Raw genomic sequence first — 22,816 nt, forward strand, 5'->3', positions numbered from 1 at the left:
AAAGCACGTGTGTCCTTCCATGCTTCGTGTCTTCTGTCTGACATGTGATTCGAAAGAAAAGACTGTGCAACATTGATAAATCTCATGTCTTTTTAATCACTAAGCTTTATAGGAGTCAGCTTTTGTGTTAGGTTACTTAAAATTTTCTTTTATTTTCAAACATGACAGTGTAATGATAAAATCAAGTTTTGCCTACGGGGCTTTCCACACTTGTAAGTTACTAGAAATTCTCCTTATTTGGGAAAAATGTGTTCTACAAACTAGAAGAATTTCTTATTCAATGAAAATGATAACTTTGCATTTTTTAAACCAGGATACTGTGGGCACTTGCTTTGAGCTAGAAAAAAAAAGTTTTTTCTAAATTAAGTCTCTCATTATCTACAATCTTGCTACAGATTGCATTCAGTTCAGTAGAAACAGTGAGTGGAGAGACAAAGAAGAACTTCTCTCCATGTTCTCAGAGAGATTCAGAGAGGTTAAGAGCGAAACAGTGCATCAAAGTGGTACCAAGCACCAGACCCCGGAAAACATTTATTTTTATTGATTCCCGTATTCAACCAACATTTACTAAGCCCCTATTTTTTACTGGACTACATAGCTTTGCCCCATCAGCAGTTTCCAAACTATTTTGAAATGTAAGACACAAATGTTCAGCCCCTGCACTGACCCAACAGGCAGCTGCACTTATGGAAGGAAACCAGCTGCTGGGGAGTGAGAAGGAGGTGGTAGTGGTTGGGGGACCCCATGTACTACATCTTTGCTTTTCCCACTCCACCATGATGGCTCAGTCTATATGGTTTGGTTTCTGACGCAGTTTCCTATCCCTTCTGGAGCTAAAATATTTCCATGAATTCTAGCCTGCTTAGATGAGCCACAATCGTCAATACCGAGAAGTGGCTCTTACTTCCTGAGCCAGAGCTGCTGGCCAATGCCCAGTTGTGAATGGATTTGTCATCTTGCCTGACCATAAAGAGTCACCTTGAGCATTTGTCAAAACTATAGATTCCTAGTCCCTGACCCCAATCTGTTTGAATCAGAAACTCTGGGGGAAGGGAGGTTTTCTAGATGAGGAAACTGAGGCTCAGAGAGGAGAAATTATAGGCTCAAATCTACACATGCAAGGGTGGAGCCACAAGTAAACCCAGATCTATTCAGTCTCACCTCTTTTTGTGTTACAGTTAGACATGTGAGAGAGTATTGCCTCAGCCCCATCCCCTTTGTTCAATCACAGCCTCCTTACTCCATTTCCTGGAGTCATACCCTTTCTCAGTTTCTTCAAAAAATGCAATCTCATGTCACAGAAGTCAATACTCACAATAGACAGAAGGGTACAGTGAATGACTGATGCAGGCTGTGACTGAAGCATGCATGGAAGGAGGCTACCCTAGAGAAAACTTGAGTTCTTTCATGCCCAAGCTATTAACACTGGTACTACTCAGCTCCTACCAGTCAGAATGTGGGCCCTGATTCACTGAAAGATCTAGATTTTTTAAAGGTAAAATCTCTGTCAACCACTTAATCATACTATACTATGTAACACTCCATGGTGGGAAGATCCCCTCAAAAAGGGAGTGGCAACCCACTCTAGTATTCTTGCTTGGAGAATTCCAAAGACAGAGGAGCCTGATGGGCTACAGCCCGTGGGATCACAAAGAGTTGGACATGACTGAGCAACTAACACTTTCACTTAGAGATTTCAGAGAGCAAATCCACGGTTGCCCTTGAAGAAGCAAGGTGCTATGATATGAAGTGCCTGTGAAGAGGGCCACATGTCAGAGAGCTGAAGACAGCCTCGGGGTGCAGAGGGCTTCAGTCCTACAACCACAAGGAACTGAATTCTGCCAAAAAACATGGGAGCTTAGAAGAAGATACCAAGTTCTGGAAAGGAATGCAGCCCCACCAGCATTTTTATTGCAGAGTTGTAACCTTGACTAGAGGACCCAGCTAAGCCAAGCCCAGGCTCCTGACCTACAGAAACTGTGAGATAATAAATGTGTGCTGTTTTAAGCTACTACAATTGTGGACATTTCTTATACAGCAACAGAAAACCAACATACCCTTCTAGGCCTGCCCTTCTCAGAGAGCCCTTCAAACTCCCTCTGCCATCAACATCTAACGGCTCTGATCTCAGCTGACTATCAAGAGAGAAAGTAACCTGGCAAACTGATTTACCATTTATTACTTTCCTACCCCTTAGCATTTTTTAAGAGAGGGCTTAGAAAGGTACTGGCTAAATCCAGTATATGATTGATTCAAAATGAAAGAATTACAGAAAATGATGCAGAAAAGTAGGAGCCATTTGGTGCCTGGAGATTGTCCCAGTGGACCTCAAGGCATAGCATAGTGCTTACCTCAGAATGCAATCAGCCCAGCCAAAAACACTCTAAACAATGGGACCAGGAGCCAAAAGCTGCATTGTCCCTTATTAGAAAGATTTATTGGAGAAAGCTTTAGTTTTCTTTTCTGTCAAATAGTGGTGAGACCTACCCTGCCTCCCTCAAGAGACTATTGTTGGCATATGTGTGTGAGATCATAGGAAATATGTATGTCTCTACCCCCAGTTACTGGGACAGAGCTCCTAAAACCCTCGTAATTTCCTGGGTGATAGGAGTATCTTGTTCTAATGAGCTGACTCTGGCTGGTCTTCTGGATGAGCGCTGGCCACTGGAATGAGCAAGCCATGATTAGAAGCTTGGAATTTTCAGCCCCGCCCCTCATTCTCTTGAGAAGAATGAAGGGGAGGAAATGCAGTTAATAATTTATCATGCCTGTGTAATGAAGCCTCCACCAAAACCAAAACTGTATGGTGTTCAGAGAGCTTCCAAGTTGGTGACATACCCCAACTCCACGGGCCAGAAGTCCCTGTGCTTGGGACCCACTAGAATCTCATTCTACATGTCTCTTCATCTGGCTGTCCCTCTGCAGCCTTTATCATATTTTTTAATAACCTAGTAATTATAAGTGATTCCCTGAGTTCTGTGGGCAGCTCTAGCAAATCAGAGGAACCTAAAGAAGGGGTTGTGGGAAACTCTGGTTACAGCCAAATGTCCCGGACAGAAGCTGTGGGTGACCTAGGGACCTACTACTTGTGATTGGCATCTAAGGGCAGGGCAATCTCATGGGACTGAGCTCTTAACCTGTGGGATCTGACGCTATCTCCAGGTAGTCACTATCAGAATGAGTTAAATTGTAGAACACTCAGGTAGTATCTGAGCACTGCTTGGTGCAGGGGAAAAAATCCGCACATTTGGTGACCAGAAGTGTCAGAAGTGTTGTGAATGTGATAGTCTCATGATGCTGCTGCTAAGTCGCTTCAGTCGTGTCCGACTCTGTGTGACCCCATAGATGGCAGCTCACCAGGCTCCCCCGTCCCTGGGATTCTCCAGGCAAGAACATTGGAGTGGGTTGCCATTTCCTTCTCCAATGCATGAAAGTGAAAAGTGAAAGTGAAGTCGCTCAGTCGTGTCCGACTCTTCAAGACCCCATGGACTGCAGCCTACCAGGCTCCTCCATCCATGGGATTTTCCAGGCAAGAGTACTGGAGTGGGGTGTCCTTGCCTTCTCCAGATAGTCTCGTGAGAGTAAAGGAAAAACATAAGGAGAGAAAGTCTTGGCTTTTCTACTTAAAGTGAAAGCACTCTGGAAGTAAAAAATATATTCACAAAAATAGATTGAAGTGATGAAGTAATCACAGATAATTTAAGCCAAAAAGATTCTGGCGCACGCATTCTGATTTCAGGCCTGCAGCTTCAGCAGTGATCTTGCCCAAGTCTGCTGTCAGGCTTCCCTTTCCTTGCCACCTTTCAGTTTCAGCCAGAGGCTGACATTCTCTTGTCCCAGCTCCTATGCGGCCGACGAGGGCCAGGGAGGGACTGAGATGACAGTCCTCTGACATCCCAACATGTGATTAACGAGGAAGAAGCCTCCAGGAAGGTCACACAGATGTCTGGGGAGTCTCCCCACACCCGAGCTAAAACAGCCCCATCGAACTCCCAAGGCTCCAAAAACGAAACCACTCTTAGTGAGACTGAGATTGCTCAGTCCTTCAAACCCAACCGGTCAAGCCTCTGAGAGTTTTAGCACTCTGTCTCATCCAGCAGGGCTCCATTGCATCCGGATCCATATTTCAAATGGCAGGAGCAAGCAACCACCTTCTTTTGATGTCTATATGGCTTAGAGTGAAACCTACACCAGGCAGAGTTTTATTAGATTTAAATGGACTAGAAAAAAAGTGAGGAGAAAAGGAAGAAGATGATTTATCCTCCTTCTAGTCTAACAAACATAAAAAAAAAAAAATTCTCATAACAACACATTTTAAAGCCAAGGGTTGAAGTCAAGGACCGCATGACTGATTGGAGGACTGAAAAAGTTTCCTTCTAGAAATAAACTAAACCATTAAATTATAGAAATTAATTATAATAATAAAACTGCTATAACAATACAAACATTTACTGCCTATACCCTGTAACTGGCACTGTGCTAAGTGTTTTTCAAGTTCACCAAACATGCCTGAAGGAGGGATTTACAATGACCCTTCCCTCTTAGAGAAGAGATAATAAGCCCACAGAAGAGCTATTAATCTTAAGCATCAACATCATTGGTATTTTTTCTTCTCTAGAAATAAAATATTAATTGTATTAATATTTTAAATTTATAAGCAATAAAGAATGTTTTATGTAATGTTTTACTGTAAGCTAATTATGTTTACAGTTCAGTTCAGTTCAGTTCAGTCGCTCAGTCGTGTCCGACTCTTTGCGACCCCATGAATCGCAGCACGCCAGGCCTCCCTGTCCATCACCAACTCCCGGAGTTCACTCAGACTCACGTCCATCAGTAGCCTTGAATAAAAAAGCATGGGTTAAAAACGATCAAATGTTTGCAACCTGAAATTAATATTCAGTGCACTGGGAGAATGTAAAGTTTAAGCAGAAATGAGAATGAAAGCAGTAATTTGAGCAATGCTAGCCTCTGTGTGGCAGAAGAGGTGATCATTTAGAAGGACACACAGGAGCCAAGAAAGGTCAGTGCTGGCTTCTGTGTCGTGTTCTCAAATCCGCTCTTCCATTAAACAGATCTAATCCTTCATGCTATAGAGAGCTGCATGGAAGGCAGTTTGGAGGTATACTTAATTATAAAGAAGGAAGGGAAGAAGGCAAATCAGAAGAGTAGAATAAGAGGAGGTGAAGAAAGGAGAAAAAAGATTAAAACATAAATGCGGACTCTGAGTTAAATCCAATGTAGGCAAATAAAATCAGCATAACCACAGAAAGATTTTCAAGTTTGCAGATGTAAAGCCTCATGAAATCTGCATATTAAAAAATGCAAAGCAGGGAATTCCCTGGTGGCCTGGTGGTTAGGATTCCAGGCTTTCACTGCCATGGCCCAGGTTCAATCCCTGGTTGGGGAACTGAAATGCCACAAGCCATGTGGAAAAAAAAAAATGTTATTTTTATATTGAAATTCTTGGTATCAGAACTTGGCCTGTAGTTCAGAAAATAGCAGTGTTTAGGGCCACAGGAGGGAGTAGAAGAACATGGTAACAATATTATTTTTGATATTTGTACTATATATGTAAACCATGTAGAAGTGTTCCAATTTTGGGTTTTCATAATAAGAGCTATTATTTACTGAGTGCCTTGTGTACCCAACTCTGTGCTAAACACTATTTGTAATACTCTATTTGATTTGATATCCCAACAGGTCTACCAGATAACTATAATTACCCTCATTTGTGCATGAGAAAACTGAAAATGAGAGAGGGTAAATTGCTCAAAAAGGAGCAAAAAAGGTACTGCATTTTAGACAAAAGAGTCCAAAATGCAGTACTTGGGTGTAGTCTCAAAAAATGACAGAATGATCTTGGTTTGTTTCCAAAGTAAACCATTCAATATCACAGTAATCCAAGTCTATGCCCCAACCACTAATACCAAAGAAGCTGAAGTTGAATGGTTCTGTGAAGACCTACAAGACCTTCTAGAGCTAATGCCAAAAAAAGATGTCCTTTTGTCTTTTTCATCATAGGGGACTAGAATGCAAAAGTAGGAAGTCAAGAGATACCGGAGTAACAGGCAAATTTGGCCTTGGAGCACAAAATGAAGCAAGGCAAAAAACACTAATAGAGTTTTGCTAAGAGAACGCACTGGTCATAGCAAACACCCTCTTCCAACAACACAAGACTCTACACATGGACATCACCAGATGGTCAATACCGAAATCAGATTGATTATGTTCTTTGCAGCTGAAGATGGAGAAACTCTATACAGTTAGCAAAAACAAGACTGGGAGCTGACTGTGTCTCAGATCATGAACTCCTTATTGCCAGATTCATACTTAAATTGAAGAAAGTGGGGGGAAACCTCTAGGTCATTCAGGTATGACCTAAATCAAATCACGATTATTCAGTAGAAGTGACAAATAGATTCAAGGCATTAGATCTGATAGACAGTGTGCCTGAGGAACTATGGACAGAGGTTCATAATATTGTATAGGAGGCAGTGATCAAAATTATCCCCAAGAAAAAGAAATACAAAAAGGCAAAATGGTTGTCTGAAGAGGCCTTACAAATAGCTGAGAAAAGAAGAGAAGTGAAAGGAAAAGGAGAAAAGGAAAGATATATTCATCTGAATGCAGAGTTCCAAAGAATAGCAAGGAGAGATAAGAAAGCCTGTTAAAGTGAACAATGCAAATAAATAGAGGAAAACAAAAGAATGGGAAAGACTAGACATCTCTTCAAGAAAATTAGAGATACCAAGGGAACATTTCATGCAAAGATGGACACAACAAAGGACAAAAATGGTATGGACCTAAAAGAAGCAGAAGATATTAAGAAGAAGTGGCAAGAATACACAGAATAACCATATAAAAAACATCTTCATGACTCAGATAACCACGATGGTGTGATCACTCACCTAGAGCCAGACGTCTTGAAGTGTGAAGTGAAGTGGGCCTTTTGAAAGCATCACTATGAACAAAGCTAGTGGAGGTGATGGAATGCCAGCTAAGTGATTTCAAATCCTAAAAGATGATGCTGTGAAAGTGCTGCACTCAATATGCCAGCAAATTTGGAAAACTGAGCAGTGGCCACAGGACTAGAAAAGGTCGGTTTTCATTCCAAACCCAAAGAAAGGCAATGCCAAAGAATGTTCAGACTACCACACAATTGCACTCATCTCACACACTAGTGAAGTAATACTCAAAATTCTCCAAGCCAGGCTTCAACAGTATGTGAACCGAGAACTTCCAGGTGTTCAAGCTGGATTTAGAAAATGCAGAGGAACCAGAGATCAAATTGTCAACATCCATTGGATCATAGAAAAAGCAAGAGAATTTCAGAAAAACATCTATTTCTGCTTTATTGATTATGCCAAAGCCTTTGACTCTGTAGATCACAACAAACTGTGGAAAATTCTTCAAGTGATGGGAATACCAGACCATCTTACCTGCCTCCTAAGAAATCTGTATGCAGGTCAAAAAGCAACAGCTAGAACTGGACATGGAACAACAGACTGGTTCAAAATTGAGAAAGGAGTACGTCAAGGCTGGGTATTGTCACCCTGCTTATTTAATTTATATACAGAGTGGTGATGGTTTAGTCGCTAAGTCGTGTCTGACTCTTCCAACCCCATGAACTGTAGCCCACCAGGCTCCTCTGTCCATGGGATTTCCCAGGAAGGAATACTGGAATGGTTTGCCATTTCTTTCTCCCGGAGTATATACAGAGTAAATCATGCAAAATGCTGGGCTGGATGAAGCACAAGCTGGAATCAAGATTGCCAGGGGGAAATATCAATAGTCTCAGATACGCAGATAACTCCAGCTTCCCTGGTGGCTCAGAAGTTAAAGCGTCTGCCTGGAATGCAGGAGACCCAGGTTCGATCCCTGGGTCGGGAAGATCTCCTGGAGAAGGAAATGGCAACCCACTCCAGTACTCTTGCCTGGAGAATCCCATGGAGGGAAGAGCCTGGTAGGCTACAGTCCATGGGGTCGCAAAGAGTCAGACATGACTGAGCGACTTCACTTCACTATGGCAGAAAGCAAAGAGGAAATAAAGAGCCTCTTGAGGAGTGCAAAAGAGGAGTGAAAAAGCTGACTTAAAACTCAACATTCAAAAAACTAAGATCATGGTATCCAGTCTTATCACTTCATGGCAAATAGATGGGGAAACAATGGAAACAGTGACAGACTTTATTTTCTTGGGCTCCAAAATCACTGCAGATGGTGACAGCAGCCATGAAATTAAAAGACTCTTGCTCCTTGGAAGAAAAGCTATGACAAACCTAGACAGTGTATTAAAAAGCAGAGACATTACTTTGCTGACAAAGGTCCATCTAGTCAAAACTATGGGTTTTTTTCAGTAGTCATGTATGGATGTGAGAGCTGGACCATAAAGAAGGCTGAGCACCAAATAATTGATGCTTTTGAACTGTAGTGTTGGAGAAGACTCTTGAGATCCCTTGGGCCACAAAGAGATCAAACCAGTCAGTCCCAAAGGAAATCAATCCTGATTATTCATTGAAAGAACTGATGCTGAAGCTGAAACTCCAATACTTTGGCCACCTGATGTGAAGAGCTGATTCATTGGAAAAGACCCTGATGCTGGGAAAGATTGAAGGTAGGAGAAAGGGACGAAAGAGGATGAGATGGTTGGACAGCATCACTGCCTCAGTGGATATGAGTTTGAGAAAGTTCGGGAGATGGTGAAGGACAGGGAAGCCTAGCGTGCTGCAGTCCATGGGGTCACAAAGAGTCAGACACAACTAAGCAGCTAAAGAACAAGCTGCTCAAAGATACACAGGAAGAGGCAGAGCTGCTCATCAGTGCCAGTTCCATGTAACTAGCACTACTTTCAAAACTGCTCCATCATAAGCAGCAGCATCACTGCCAACAGCCACACTTTGGAGCAATTTACATAGAGTACCAGTTTTGATCCCCACTTAAATTACTGTTACTCCCAATTTACAGGAGGAGAAACTGGGGCTCAAAGAGGTTAAATAATACCCAAGGCCACCTAGCTAGTGGGCTTCCCTGGTAGCTCAGCTGGTAAAGAATCTACCTGCAATGCAGGAGACCCTGGTTCAATTTCTGGGTCAGGAAGATCCCCTGGAGAAGGGGCAGTCTACCCACTCCAGTATTCTTAGGCTTCCCTGATGGCTCAGATGGTAAAGAATCAACCTACAATGCAGTAGACCTAGGTTCAATCCCTGGGTTGGGAAAGTCCCCTGGAGGAGAGCATGGCAATCCACTCCAGTATTCTTGTCTGGAGAATCTGCATGGGCATAGAAGCCTGACAGGCTACAGTCCATGGGGTCACAGTCAGTCATGACTGAGCGACTAAGCGCAGCACACACCTAGCTAGTAAGGTGGTGAAATTGAAATAGAAATGCAAACAAGTTAACTGCATATGTTAAACTAGAGCATGCTTCAGTGTTCTATGCATTTCAGAAATATGACTAACAAATGAAAACACTCCTCTACAAATAACACAGAACTACTTTTACAATAAATGTTAGTAAATGGCTTGCTCTGTACTCTGAATGTGAGAATTAACATGAAAATCAGGTCAAATTCAGTTCTGGTCATTTAATGCAGAGACCTGTTGATTGTATATTATTTTTATTTTCTCATTTTGATGGAAATATGCTGTAATGAGTTAACTGTAATAAATCACATTAATAGTTTATTGGAGTTAGAAACAAAAGAATTGATGCTTAGTCTTACTATCTTTCTAAAGCAACAGTGAATTAAATTAAGAAAAATATTCTAAACAGTAAAGGATGTGACTGGAAACTGTTTTCTTCTACAGGCTTTCAGGTATATGCATATTTGTAGATGCATACCAGGGCTATTGGGCTTCCCTGGTGACTCAGAGGAAGCATCTGCCTGCAATGCAGGAGACCTAAGTTCGATCCCTGGGTCAGGAAGATCCCTGGAGAAGGAAATGGCAACCCACTCCAGTATTCTTGCCTGGAGAATCCCATGGACGGAGGAGCCTGGTGGGCTACAGTCCACAGAGTCGCAAAGAATCAGACATGACTGAGCGACTTTGCTTCACTTCACTTCACCAGGGCTATTTGTCTGGCAACAAACAGACAAAGATGAACTTTGAAGAGTTCAGCTAATCTCTCCTCTTCCACTCTCTTCCTACACTTTAACTTTTATAGTAAACTGGTTAAGTTATAGGTATTTATCTAACAACCGAGAAGTACACTAGAAAAACACATTTTATGAAACATGCATTAGTCAGGATAACATAGACTATGCTGGATTAAAGCATGAGCCAGTGACTCAGGAAAGTTTAACCTCTTGCTCACACAGGGTGCTATGTCAATTAGGCAACTCCCCAGGGCATCTATCCTTTATCTGGGGACTCAGTAATCTAAGCTGCTTCCACTGAATGGCTTTGCTATCTCAGGACATGACCTTCAAGATCACAGCAGGAGAGAGGGAGAGGGAAGCTGAAGGATCATATACAGGTCTTAAATGCTTTGGTTGAGAACTACTACATGTCATTCTACTTACAATTCAGTGGCCATTCTGCTTACAGGCTCATGACTAAGAGGGCTTGGAAAAGTAGCAAGTATGTGCATACTTGATAGATAATATATCAGTGTCTCTGATATACCAGTGTCTCTGATATAGGGCACTGTATTCATGTTTTCTTAATACTACTACTGCCACAATTATTAATACTAACACTACAACTAATAATAAAACCATATATTTATCACAACTAAAGTTTATTTTTGTTATTTATCATTATCAAGGAACAAACTTTTCATTTTTATTAGTCAATTTCACTGAGGTTATTTTGCTTCATTTAACCTGACATAAATCTTTCTACTCTTTGGGATTTCTTTTTGTTCTTTTTGTATTTTCTTGAGCTGGATATTTTATGCTCAATCTGATTTATTTTCTAATAAAAACTTGTTATAAATTTCCCTCCAAATGACACTTTGTCTACTTTTTATAATTCTGATAGTACTACTTTCATTGTGGTTTCATTCTGAATATTATACAATTTTATTCTGACTATCTCTTCATCCAGAAAATTAACTATTTAGGAAAATGTCTTGCTAATTTCCAAATGTATAGATTTTCTCTCCTTACTGCTTATAGGATCTTAATTCCCTGACTAGGGATTGAACCTGGGCCACTGCAGTTAAAGTGTCATGTCCTAACCACTAGACTGCCAAGGAATTCCCAGGTAGCTCTCTTTTATTGTTGTTATTGTTAACTTATAATTGTATTACATTGTAATCAACCAGCATGGTTCCACCTATTTGGTAGCAAATGCTTAACTTGTTGAAATTTCTTTGGCCTGTTTTGTTTTTGTGTTACTATGTTTATCTCATTCTCTAAAATAAGGTAAAGAATTACCTAGAGGGTTTTTACAAGATAACATATAGCCAAATGTTTCTTCAGACTGTTGTTCTTCAGTTGCTAAGTCATGTCCAGCTCTTTGCAATCAAATGTATTGCAGCATGCCAGGCTTCCTTGTGGAGAAGGCAATGGCACCCCACTCCAGTACTCTTGCCTGGAGAATCCCATGGACGGAGGAGCCTGGTGTGCTGCAGTCCATGGGGTCGCTAAGAGTCGGACACAACTGAGTGAGTTCACTTTCACTTTTCACTTTCATGTGTTGGAGAAGGAAATGGCAACCCACTCCAATGTTCTTGCCTGGAGAATCCCAGGGACGGGGGAGCCTGGGGGGATGCCATCTATGGGGTCAAACAGAGTCGGACACGACTGAAGTGACTTAGCAGCAGCAGCAGCAGCAGGCTTCCTTGTCCTTCACTATCTCCCAGAGTGAAGTTTACACAAACACATGTCCATTGAGTCAGTGATGCTATCAAACCATATCATCCTCTGCCACCCTCTTTCTCCTTTTGCCTTCAATCTTTCCCAGCATCAGGGTCTTTTCCAATGAATCAGCTCTTCACATCAAGTGGTCAAAGTATTGAAGCTTCAGTTTCAGCATCAGTCCTTCCAATGAATATTCAGGACTGATTTCATTAAGGATTGACTGGGTTGATCTCTCTGCAGTCCAAGGGACTCTTAAGAGTCTTCTCTAGCACCACAATTCTAAGGCATCAATTCTTAGGCGCTCAGCCTTCTCTATGGTCCAAATCTCACATCCATACACGACTACTGGAAACAACATAGCTTTGACTACTTAGACCTTTGTTGGCAAAGTGATGTCTTTGCTCTTAATACGCTATCTAGGTTTACCATAGCTTTCCTTCCAAGGAGCAGGCAACTTTTAATTTAATGTAATGGCTACAGTCACCATCTGCAGTGATTTTGGAGCTCAAGAAAATAAAATCTGTCACTGCTTCCACTTTTTCTTCTTCTATTTGCCATGAAATGGTAGGACCAGATGCCATGATCTTAGTTTTTTGAATTCTGAGTTTTAAGCCAGTTTGTTCACTCTCCTCTTTCACCCTTTTCAAGAGGCTTTTTAATTCCTCTTCACTTTCTCCAGACTATAAGTCATGATTTCCAGGGGCAGTTACAGGCATTGTATTTTTACTGCCCATTCATACCCACCACAGCAATGATTCTCACATATACCACTGGTGAAAACCTCTATTCCAACTATTCTGTAGTTTTGGAATTTGATGAATTGAGATTGGGGTTGAGAAGATCCCCTGGAGAAGGCCATGGCAACCCACTCCAGTATTTTTGCCTGGAGAATCTCATGAACGGAGGAGCCTCGCAGGCTATGGTCCACAGGATAGCACAGAGTTGGACACGACTGAAGTGACCTAGCATGCACACATGCTACTATGAGCATCACATGATAGCTAAAGATCTGTATAACAGAAATAAAACCCTAGTTCATCTTCTAAAATGTCAATGGCTTGTGAGAAGGTGTGACATTCGCATTACTTTTGCATCTTGTCTCTATGTACAATCTTGAGCATTCAGTAAAAGCTTCATAAAATGTCTTAAATGTAATTTATGAGCATGTGCCTTAGTTTCATGTTGCTACTGGAGCAAATCACCACAGACTCGGTGACCTAAAACAACACAAATTTCATATCTTAGAGTCCTAGTAGTCAGAAGTTCAAAATGGATCTCACCGTGCTAACCAAGGTGTTGGCACGGCTGCATCCATTTCTGGAGGCTTTAGGAGAGACCGTATTCTCTTGCCTTTTCCCATTTCTAGAGGCTGCCACATTCCTTAGCTTGTGGCTCCCTTCCATTTGCAAAGCCATCAAGGGCAGGTCTTTCTCACAAAGCCAGTTCTTTTTTTTCTAACGTTGTTGCCTCTGCCTTGCCCACTTAAGGATTCCTGTGATTACATTTGGCCCACCAGATAATCCAGGATAATCTCCTTATTTTAAAGTCAGCTGGTTAGCAACTTTAATTCTATCTACAAACTTAATTCCCCTTTCCATGTAACATGATATATTCATAGGTTCTGTGGATTAAGACATGAGCATCTTTCAGAGGGCATTATTCTGTCTACCACAGTACATAAGACCAAAAAGGAAAAAGAAAAAAAAAAAAAGAATAGAGGAGGAAATGACAGTGAATTTTTTTTAATGGAGTAGTAACATTTACAACAGTAATAAAATTACAAATATATAAGAATTAGTGCATTAGACTATAAGCATCTGGAACAAAGCAAAAAAAAAGCTTTATTCAATACTGTTAGTTTATTCCAAGAGCACACACACACATACACAGAGTAATAGCTTGGTTAGCTGATGCTACAGCTGGGATATTACTGTTTATTAATTAGATAAATGAAATAAAAAATGAACAACATGTTTGCTAGTTATTATACTTTTTAGAAAAAGTTCCTAAATGCCTTTCTTCCTGGAAAAGGATTTTTTTCTTACTGCTTCCATTCCAGCTCACCTCTAACATTTCCGGAAAAGTTCTAGGAGGATGGATAAAAGCCTTAACATTTGCCTCCCAGCTTAATGCATCACAGCGCCAGGATGCACGGTGACTGTGCAATTGTACTCTGGAGACAGCACCGCTGGCCTGAATCAGAAGCAAAGGCTGGTCAACATCGCCCCCTTGTGCAGAGAGGCAGAGACATCACTCCCTCTGGCTACCCAATCGGTATGCTGCAGGAAATTTCTTGGCTGAAACTCCATGGAAAATGGCTGTTTGGAGAATGAAATTCCCCAGAGCTTTTAGAATCAACTCTTTTCATCGTTTTAAGCCTATTTATTGGGAAATCTCTCTAAAATATATTACACATAAGAAATAATCATACTGAGTCAATACTGCGTGAAAGAATGTAACGGCATAAAATAAATTATTCATTGCCTGGCCTTGTAAAGAGCACTCTGAATGCAATTTTAACTATCCTTTTTGGCTGTGAACCTCAGTCCATTTACTGTTCCATAGAGTAGATAAAAGTAGATAAAACACTAATATTCTTTTGCATGTTTATGACTTTTTTTAAGGTTTTTTTCATCATCGCTGTTTGGGTTTTTTGCCTCCTCTGTTGCTTATCAGTGGTCACTTTTTTATTTTGAGTTTGTCAGTGTGGCTTCCTTAGCAGCTTTCTTTCCTTTTTTATTTGCTGTGGAAATAGTAATTAGGATACCAAGCTGGTTAGAATTATAAGTAAAAGGAGGTTAAATAGGCCCTCAATAAAACCCTCTCTTACAAGTAAAATGTGTGAAATTTAAGGCAAAACTAGAGAGACAGTGCACACAGCCCTGCCTGTTGCATTGGATTTCAGGGCTCTTTGACATCTATTTGACTTTTTAGCAGCTATTTTTACCTCTTCCTTATTTTTTTTTTTTTTCTGATTAGGTTAGTGTGAAATAGTTGTGCTTTGGCAAGATGGAATATTGTTATATTTTTCAATGTGTCAAAACCATTAAATGGAATTTCCTGGGAATGAAAAAAAGAAAAGCCATATCCCTTTGAATGCTTATGGCAAATTGATACAAAACCAGGGATGCAACTTAAACATGAATTAATAGGAGAAAACGCAAAAGGTGGCTCATCTGTATAGCAAAATACTGTGAGATACGAGCTGTGTACACCACGTGTACGTACATCGACTGGAGAATATGTTCATTGTCCTATTGTTTAGTTGCTACACTGATAGAAAAATGTGCCTCTCTTTGGTTCCCCAGGGGACAGTGCTGAGATATATTTCAGAAGGCTCCTTGGGTGGTGGCAGCAGACTCGAGCACTAGTCACACACAGGCTTCTCCCACTCAGTAATGCATCCTGATATTAGTTGCCCCTCATTCCCGGGTTCACCACTCCAGTCTTTACTCTGCTTCCTTCAATCATCACCACAAGTCATTGCACACAGCCTTTGTCTTGGGCTTTGGTTATGAGAGAAGCCAGGTTGAAAAAAAAAAAAAAAAAAAAAAGACATTGTCAAAGGAGAATATGATGATGCACCCACTTACAACCTTGAGGGAAAGACTAAGAGAATGCAAGAAACTGACCCAGAACCATGGCACCAATCTGCTACAGAACCATCTACCTCTAGACATCTTGTTGCATGAAAAGAAGAATCCCCTATTAAGTTGTTGACAATTGGGTTTTGTGTTGTTTACAGCCAAAGTACTTCTTGGGAGTATCTCACTTAGAGCTGAAGGCAGAAGGATCAGCCCTCATGTGGGAAGCCTGGGGGAGGTGGTAACCAGAGTTCCGGCTTGTGGAGAATGCTGGCAGAGACAAAGACAGAGGGAATGACTCCTGTGGTTTATATTCTTCTACCAGTAAATTCTTCTTTTTGCCTAAGATAGTTGATGTAGAGTTTCTATCACTTGCAAACAAAAGTCCTGCGTCATTTAAGTCTGAGTTTATTCTTGTTCTACCAAAAAAAAAAAGTGGGTATGTGTGTGTGAGCGTATGTTCACTGAAGCATGGGAACACACAAATGGATGTACTGAATGGCTACCAGCAGTTGTTTCTGAGAACTGGAATAGAGGGGAGTAAGAAGGACATGGGCTTCCCAGGTGGCGCTAATGGTAAAGAACCCGCCTGCCAATGCAGGAAACAAAGGAGATGAATTTCGATCCCTGGGTTGGGAAGATCCCCTGAAGGAGGGCATGGCAATCCACTCTAGTGCTCTTTCCTGGAGAATCCAATGGACAGAGGAGCCTGGAGGGCTACAGTCCACAGGGTTACAAAGAGTCAGACACGACTAAAGCAACTTAGTGTGCAAGAAAGTCATATGTATAATTTTCACTTTATGAACTTTTAATGTTTAAACTTGTTATAACCAACTTTATCATTTTTGTACTTTTAAAAGACTAATAACTGCAAAAATTCTGGGATAATGTATGTGTTGTTTGAGGCTGTTTAGTTTGAGATGTGTGGCAACTGGAAACTAATACACGAGTCATCACAAACCTGAGAATCACGGCTTACAAACCACCCAACAAACCTCAGGCAGACAACCACAAATCCCAAGGCCCAAATAAAAGCAGAAATAAGTGCTGAGTAAGGAACTGATGCCAGGAATTTGTATCCAGTCGGCCTGTGACTATGGCCCCCTACCCTCCCAAACATATAATTTCCATTGCTTCTCCTAAAACCCAACCCAATAAGCCCACAATCTAAGTTAAAAACAAACATAAAAGTGTGCCTGCCATGCAAATGCAGCTTCAAAGCAAGCTCATCCATTTACCCCTTCGCTGCCTAAACACAAAAACCTAGAGCAGCCATGGCTTCCAGAGTCAATGTCAACAGCCTGAATGAAGCACTAAAGAAAATGGGAGGTGTGCTGGGTTAACCTAAGCACAGGGGCTGATAGGATGGAGCCAGGACCAGAGCGGACGGGGTCGTGGGAAAGGGATACACTGGCTCAGCCACACAAGCCAGCTGGTAGATGGACCAACGCAGAAAATAACAGGGACATGACACTCTCAGGATCGAGATGGTGCCAGCAATTGGAGCACTGACAGGGGAAAGAAAATCAGGACCAGCAGGACTGAAGCCAGCAGGACCCGGAGCAGTGGCAAGAGGACACCAGGAACAGAACTCAGGGGAGGACCAGCGAGATCCAGTGTGAGGCTGTAGGGCTGGGAGGTAGCAGCTAATGAGGGCCAAGACCCGGAACTCCAGGTGGGGATGCTGAGGCAGAAATCCAGGGACATGAGGAGCAAGAACTACATATGCATACTTAGCACATACTGAGTGCTTTAAACTCACAGTGCACTTAATTCTTCCAAATATCTTGTGAAGGGGAAGTTTTACCATCTCCATTTTTGAAAAGAAGAAATTAAGGTTGATAGAAGATACTGATTTGCTCAGCCACGTGCTAGTATATTGGTCAGCTTGGGCTATTATAATAGAATACCACAGATCGGGTGATGTAAAGAACAGAAATTTTTCAGCCTTCTGGAGTTTCAAAGTCCAAGATCAAGGTGCTGGCAAGGTTGGTTTCTAGTGAAGTCTCTTTTCCTGGTTTGCAGATGGTTGCCTTCCTGCTGTGTCCTCACATGGCCTTTAATTCAGTACACATGTAGAGACAGAGATCTCTGATTTATCCTCCTCTTATGAAGACACCAGTCCTAATGGGTTAGGGCCCCACCCTATGACTTCATTAAACCTTAATTACCTTCTTAGAGGCCCTTATCTCTAAATATAGTCACATTGGGCTTTCGGGCTACAACATAAGAATCTGGAGGAGACGGGATGGGTAGGGGAGTGGGGAGGGAGTGGGAAAAAGACACAAATCAGGGGAAAAGACACAAATCAGTGCAAAAGAGCTAGTTAGTAGTAAATACAGACAGTATGACTTCAGACCCTAATACTCTTTTTGTATATTTATATATTATTGAGGTATAGTTCAATAAACTAAGATTATAGTTCAATGAGTTTTGAATAAATGCATATACATTCAAATAACCCACAGTCCTAGCAAGAACTAAACAGTACATCTTAACCTTGAGACCCCCTCTACCAGACTATCTGATGACAGGAGGTAATTCTACTGGTAGATTTCACAGCAGCCCGGAGTCATCTCTGGCACTGAAGACACAAGGTCCATGAGCAGCAAGACTGGATTATGAACTCCCTTCTACACACACCCACATCTGTACAGGGCTCCCTGCCTGGCCAGTCCTCACCCTCTGCTGCTCTGGATTCTAGCAGACTGACCCTCCCGAGGTATTACTACCCCTCCCTCTCTGTGTAAGGTAGTGCCTCTGGCATCTTCTCTGTGGCTCCAGCTCCCATCAAATAGTCCCACAGTGGTTTCCACCAGATGACCCTCGTGCCTCCTCTACTTTGGTAAAGAAGCACTTCCTCCCTGTTGAGTTCCAGTTCAGAAGAATCAGGGGCTTCCTGCTGTTGCTAGTCTCTGAGTTATCCTGCCATCCATTGCTTGGCTTCTCCGCTCTTCCATCTCCTATACCAACAGTTACCTGCATTATATTCCACAGATTCAGACACTCAGCATGGTTTCTCTTCTCCTGGTTATGCTTTTATAGTACACTGCTACAGCCCCTCAGAAACTGGGGCAGTTCTAGGCATTGGATGGCACCCATGCACAGATGCCGGAAGATGGAGGATTCATCAGCAGAGATTTCTCCCAGAGAATACCAGAGATTATGTTTTTGTTCTTGACATGTTGACACCTTGCAGGTCTATCTTGTTAGCAAATTAGCACTTCCCTCCAATCCATTTGTTGCCCGTGGCTCACCAGTTTTTCAGGTGGACCTGTGCAAGCTGTCGAAACTAGCGATGCTTTTATCATATGGTTCTTTAGCTACTGTCATGACACCATGCTACTAATTGGAGTTGTCGAACTGCCACATATTTTCCCAAAAAAAGTGCATGTCTCTATGAAGTGGTTGGGGAGAAAATAGTGACTTTGGAGGGCAAAATCGGATACTCCAACACTGAGAAGCCTTCAACGGCCTGTGGGTATCCCCTTGGATGCTGCCAACCAGCTGGGGTAGGGTGGGGGAGAAGCCTTTGCAGAGGCTTAAAAGATGACCACAATGCCTGGTCAGCTCTAGTTCCAGTTTACGTCAAGCTCTAGCTAACTGTAAAATCCATATTGAGTAGATTCCCAGGACTACCACAGAAGGAACCCCATCTCTAGTTTGGCTGCAAAACTAAGCCTTGGCTTCCAAGAGAGGGAACACCAGGAGGCAGACTGCACCCACTGGCTCACTGCCCTGTATCTGGGGACTTCTCCAGAGCTGCAATACTTCTGAGTCAAGTCTCCTTTTCTCAGCGCCCACCTCCTAAGCGACAGGCTGTTGGCCGGTCCTGATTGCCGGAGTAGAAGTCCTGCTGTCTGGGGTGGGGAAGGAAACCAGACAGCTCCCACTTCTCCTTCACTCGCTACGTGATAGATCACTTCAGCTGGAAGAAGTATCGCAAAAGGACCTGGAAGCTAGTGGGAGAAATGTGACCCCAAAAAAGAAAGAAAGGAAGAAAGAATCCTTTAGTCACAGAGCTTTTTATCCTAACCACAGAACAGGCTCTTGCTTTCTGTGGGAATAATAAAATCCCAGGCCCGCACTATACTAGCTCCTCAAACAAAAAGCAGCTCCCTAGACTGTAACTCCTCAGGGCTTCTGGGTTGGATTTAGTTTTCACTGGGTATAGGAATACATTAAAAGGAAAGACTGACTACCCTTAAGAAAATCAAAGAAGTAAATAAGCCTGCTGTTCAAATAAGGAAAACACAGGCTGCAGGCAGCTCTGCCCTGTGGTGGATTCTGCACCTGGTGAACAGACAGCACTGTGTCTGCCCCAGCAGGACTTTCCTCCAGTGGACCGGCAGCTTCAGGGGTCCAGCAGACTGCCAGGGACAGCTCTCCCACCTGGGAAAATAGAGTGAAAAGGAAGGACTGAAAGAGATAATTTCATTCCAAAGGAAAAGCACAACAGCTAAAAGTTATTATAAGAGAAGGATCTCAAAGCAGGTGGCAGGAGCTATTTTAAGGGTAAAGAAATATTCTTGGTGGAGAAGTGTTTGGGAAAAAAACACAAATAGTGCATGAATATCATATTAGAGGAAGAAAATGTTCTCTCCAAACTAAAGAGCGGGTATGGAGTCAGTTGTTTTCACATCACATAAGCCCAGTGCATGCCATCTCAGCCTTTCCTCATCTCACCTGGCTCCTGTCTTTGGCAACCCTTTCCTCCAAAGGCAGCCAGACTCAGAATTCTCTGAGAAGAGTGTTCCTCTAAATTATTCATAGGACAGTTCTACCACTTCCTATCCTCCCCTTCCCAGAAGTATCTGCTCTGTAATAATCCAGTGAAAATGACCAATGCTTGGAACAAATAATGAATCACTCCTTGTAAAATTTCAGGAACTTGTAGATATTTCATACAGGGAGGAATGTCTCTTCAGTTCAGTTCAGTTCAGTTGCTCAGTCATGTTCGACTCTTTGTGACCACATGAATCGCAGCACGCCAGGCCTCCCTGTCCATCACCAACTCCCGGAGTTCATGCAAACTCATGTCCATCGAGTCGGTGATGCCATCCAGCCATCTCATCCTCTGTTGTCCCCTTCTCCTCCTGCCCTCAATCCCTCCCAGCATCAGAATCTTTTCCAATGAGTCAACTCTTCGCATGAGATGGCCAAAGTATTGGAGTTTCAGCCTCAGCATCAGTCCTTCCAATGAACACCCAGGACTTTAGGATGGACTTGTTGGATCTCCTTGCAGTCCAAGGGACTTGCAAGAGTCTTCTCCAGCACCTACCCACATCCTAAATGGTACCACATATAAATATGCTATAAACTTGACCTTTTTTAGGGTATGAGGTCTTGTTTTATGGGAGTGAGAACATTATTTTTTAAATACTGATTTTCAAAAGTTGAGATCACTTTCAATTTACTTTCAATTAAAATCTAAAGCAGACCAGAAAAATATTTATGATGTTAATTCCCACTTGTCTTCTCTTCCTCGTACGTGAACTTTGTTTTTAGTAAAGATACGGGAAAGTGTCTTAAATAAGCAAGAAAAAAAACTTTCTAAAATCCTATTTAAACTTGTATTTTTTTTTTTTTTCATTTTCAAAACTGGCTTTAAATACTCATCAGAGTGCCATGCGAAGCGACTGGGGTGAGAGCATGTTACACATATGAGCGGGGGCTGGAGTGCCATGAGAGAAGAGGGACCCAGCCATCAGGGCAGCTGGGGTGCCCCACCCCCACCCTGGGATAAGGGAACAGATAGAGGCCCTCTCTGGAGGGTCCCATGGGCCAACTGGGAGCCAGCCCTCCCTTCGAGGTAGATCATCCAGGAGGGGACCAAGAAGGAGCTCTCACAGTGGTGGTGATAGGCGGTCACTTCCTCAGTGGTACTGCTGATAGCTGGGGTAGCTTGGGCCCTGGGTACCCTCCTTAGGGGGCAGCTGGCCAGGGTCCTCCAAGAATGGGGGTGCATTGTGGCACTGCTGGGCAGTATAGCAAGTGAGAAGGATGCCAACACCCTCGATGAGTGCCAACAGGATGGCCCCCCATCATTGCCGAGCCCACCATGGCCAATGGGCCACTGCGGGCAGCCAGCACAGCCCTGGTCTATGCTCCACTGGTGATGGAGTTCCAGGGATCTTCCTTGCCCCGAAGCCGCACCAGACCGCAGTTGATGGTGGAAAACCGCGCTCCTCCCCCGCCCGCCAGAGTGAAGTCTCCACCGCAATCATCCACAATTCGCCCTGGGCAAGGTTCCCGAGCATACTCCTCCATGGCCCTGCACAGTATGGCTAAACCCCAGCCAGGCCACACCCCCCGTTGTATTTCTTTTCTACCAGTGCACTTTTGGAAGTGTTTTATCCATATGACACTCTAGTCCTGGTAGCGATAAAACACGATTGACAAGTCTATGTCCATATTTACAACTGGTAGGGATTCCTACTCTAATATTGACATTCTCAGTTCTCACTACAGTAGACTATTGCCAGGGACAGACACAATAATCCCCTCAATTGCATGCTTTTTCAATGTGACTCTGCTACTCCTTCCATCAGTGAAAGTGAAAGTGTTAGTCACTCAGTCATGTCCACCTCTTTGGGACCCCCATGGACTGTAGCCCACCAGGCTCCTCTGTCCATGAAATTCTCCAGGCAAGAATACTTCCGTCAGTGAGTGGAGTCGATTTCCTCTCCCCGTGAACCTGGGTTGGCTTTGTGACTTTCTTGACTCACAGAATTTAGCAGGTGTGAGTTCCAGGCACCCTTGTGGAGCCCCACGCCTCCATGTAAGGGAGCCCAGGCTGTCCTGTTAGATAAGTGTCTCAGAGGAAGGAGCCCCAAGGTGCCCAGCTGACAGCCATACCCAGACATGTGAGTGGGACCATGCTGCATCCTCCAGCTGGAGCCATAACCAGCCCACACATGTAGAGCAAATGTGTATCTTTTCCACTGAGTCCACTCAGATGGCAGGTCTACAGAATCATAAGCAAATTACTGCTTTATGCCACTGTGTTTTGGGGTACTTTGTTACCTAGCAGTAGATAACCAAACTACTGACTTTACATAAAATGACTAAATTGTGTACAGCTACCCAAATTTGGTATATCCACGATGAAATACTTAACCTCAGAAAGCATCATCTGTCTAAATACAAAAATGTAAATGATTGAAGTTCAAATTATGCTCCAAATCAGAGACCACTTCCCCCAGACCCCTGTTTGCCTTCTTCTATGGCAGTGGCCCTCAAAGTGTCGTGCCGGAACAACAGTATCAACAACACATGAGAATTTGTTAGAAATGCAGATTTTGGGCCTTTTACTGAGAGAGAAACTCTGAGGATGGGGCCCAGAAATCTGTATTTCAACAAGCCTTGTAGGTGAGTCTGATGCATGCTGAAGTTTGAGAACCACTGTTCTATAGCAATAACACTTCTGA

General features: G+C 42.8%; 1 pseudogene; it reads right to left on the reverse strand.

The window, feature by feature from the left end:
- Nucleotides 1-21,007: 21,007 nt before the first annotated feature.
- On the reverse strand, nucleotides 21,008-22,342 carry LOC112578498 (annotated as a pseudogene).
- Between the last annotated feature and the right edge of the window lie 474 nt (nucleotides 22,343-22,816).

The sequence above is a fragment of the Bubalus bubalis genome, chromosome 2 (assembly GCF_019923935.1).
Source record: "Bubalus bubalis isolate 160015118507 breed Murrah chromosome 2, NDDB_SH_1, whole genome shotgun sequence".
NCBI classification, from domain to species: Eukaryota; Metazoa; Chordata; class Mammalia; order Artiodactyla; family Bovidae; genus Bubalus; species Bubalus bubalis.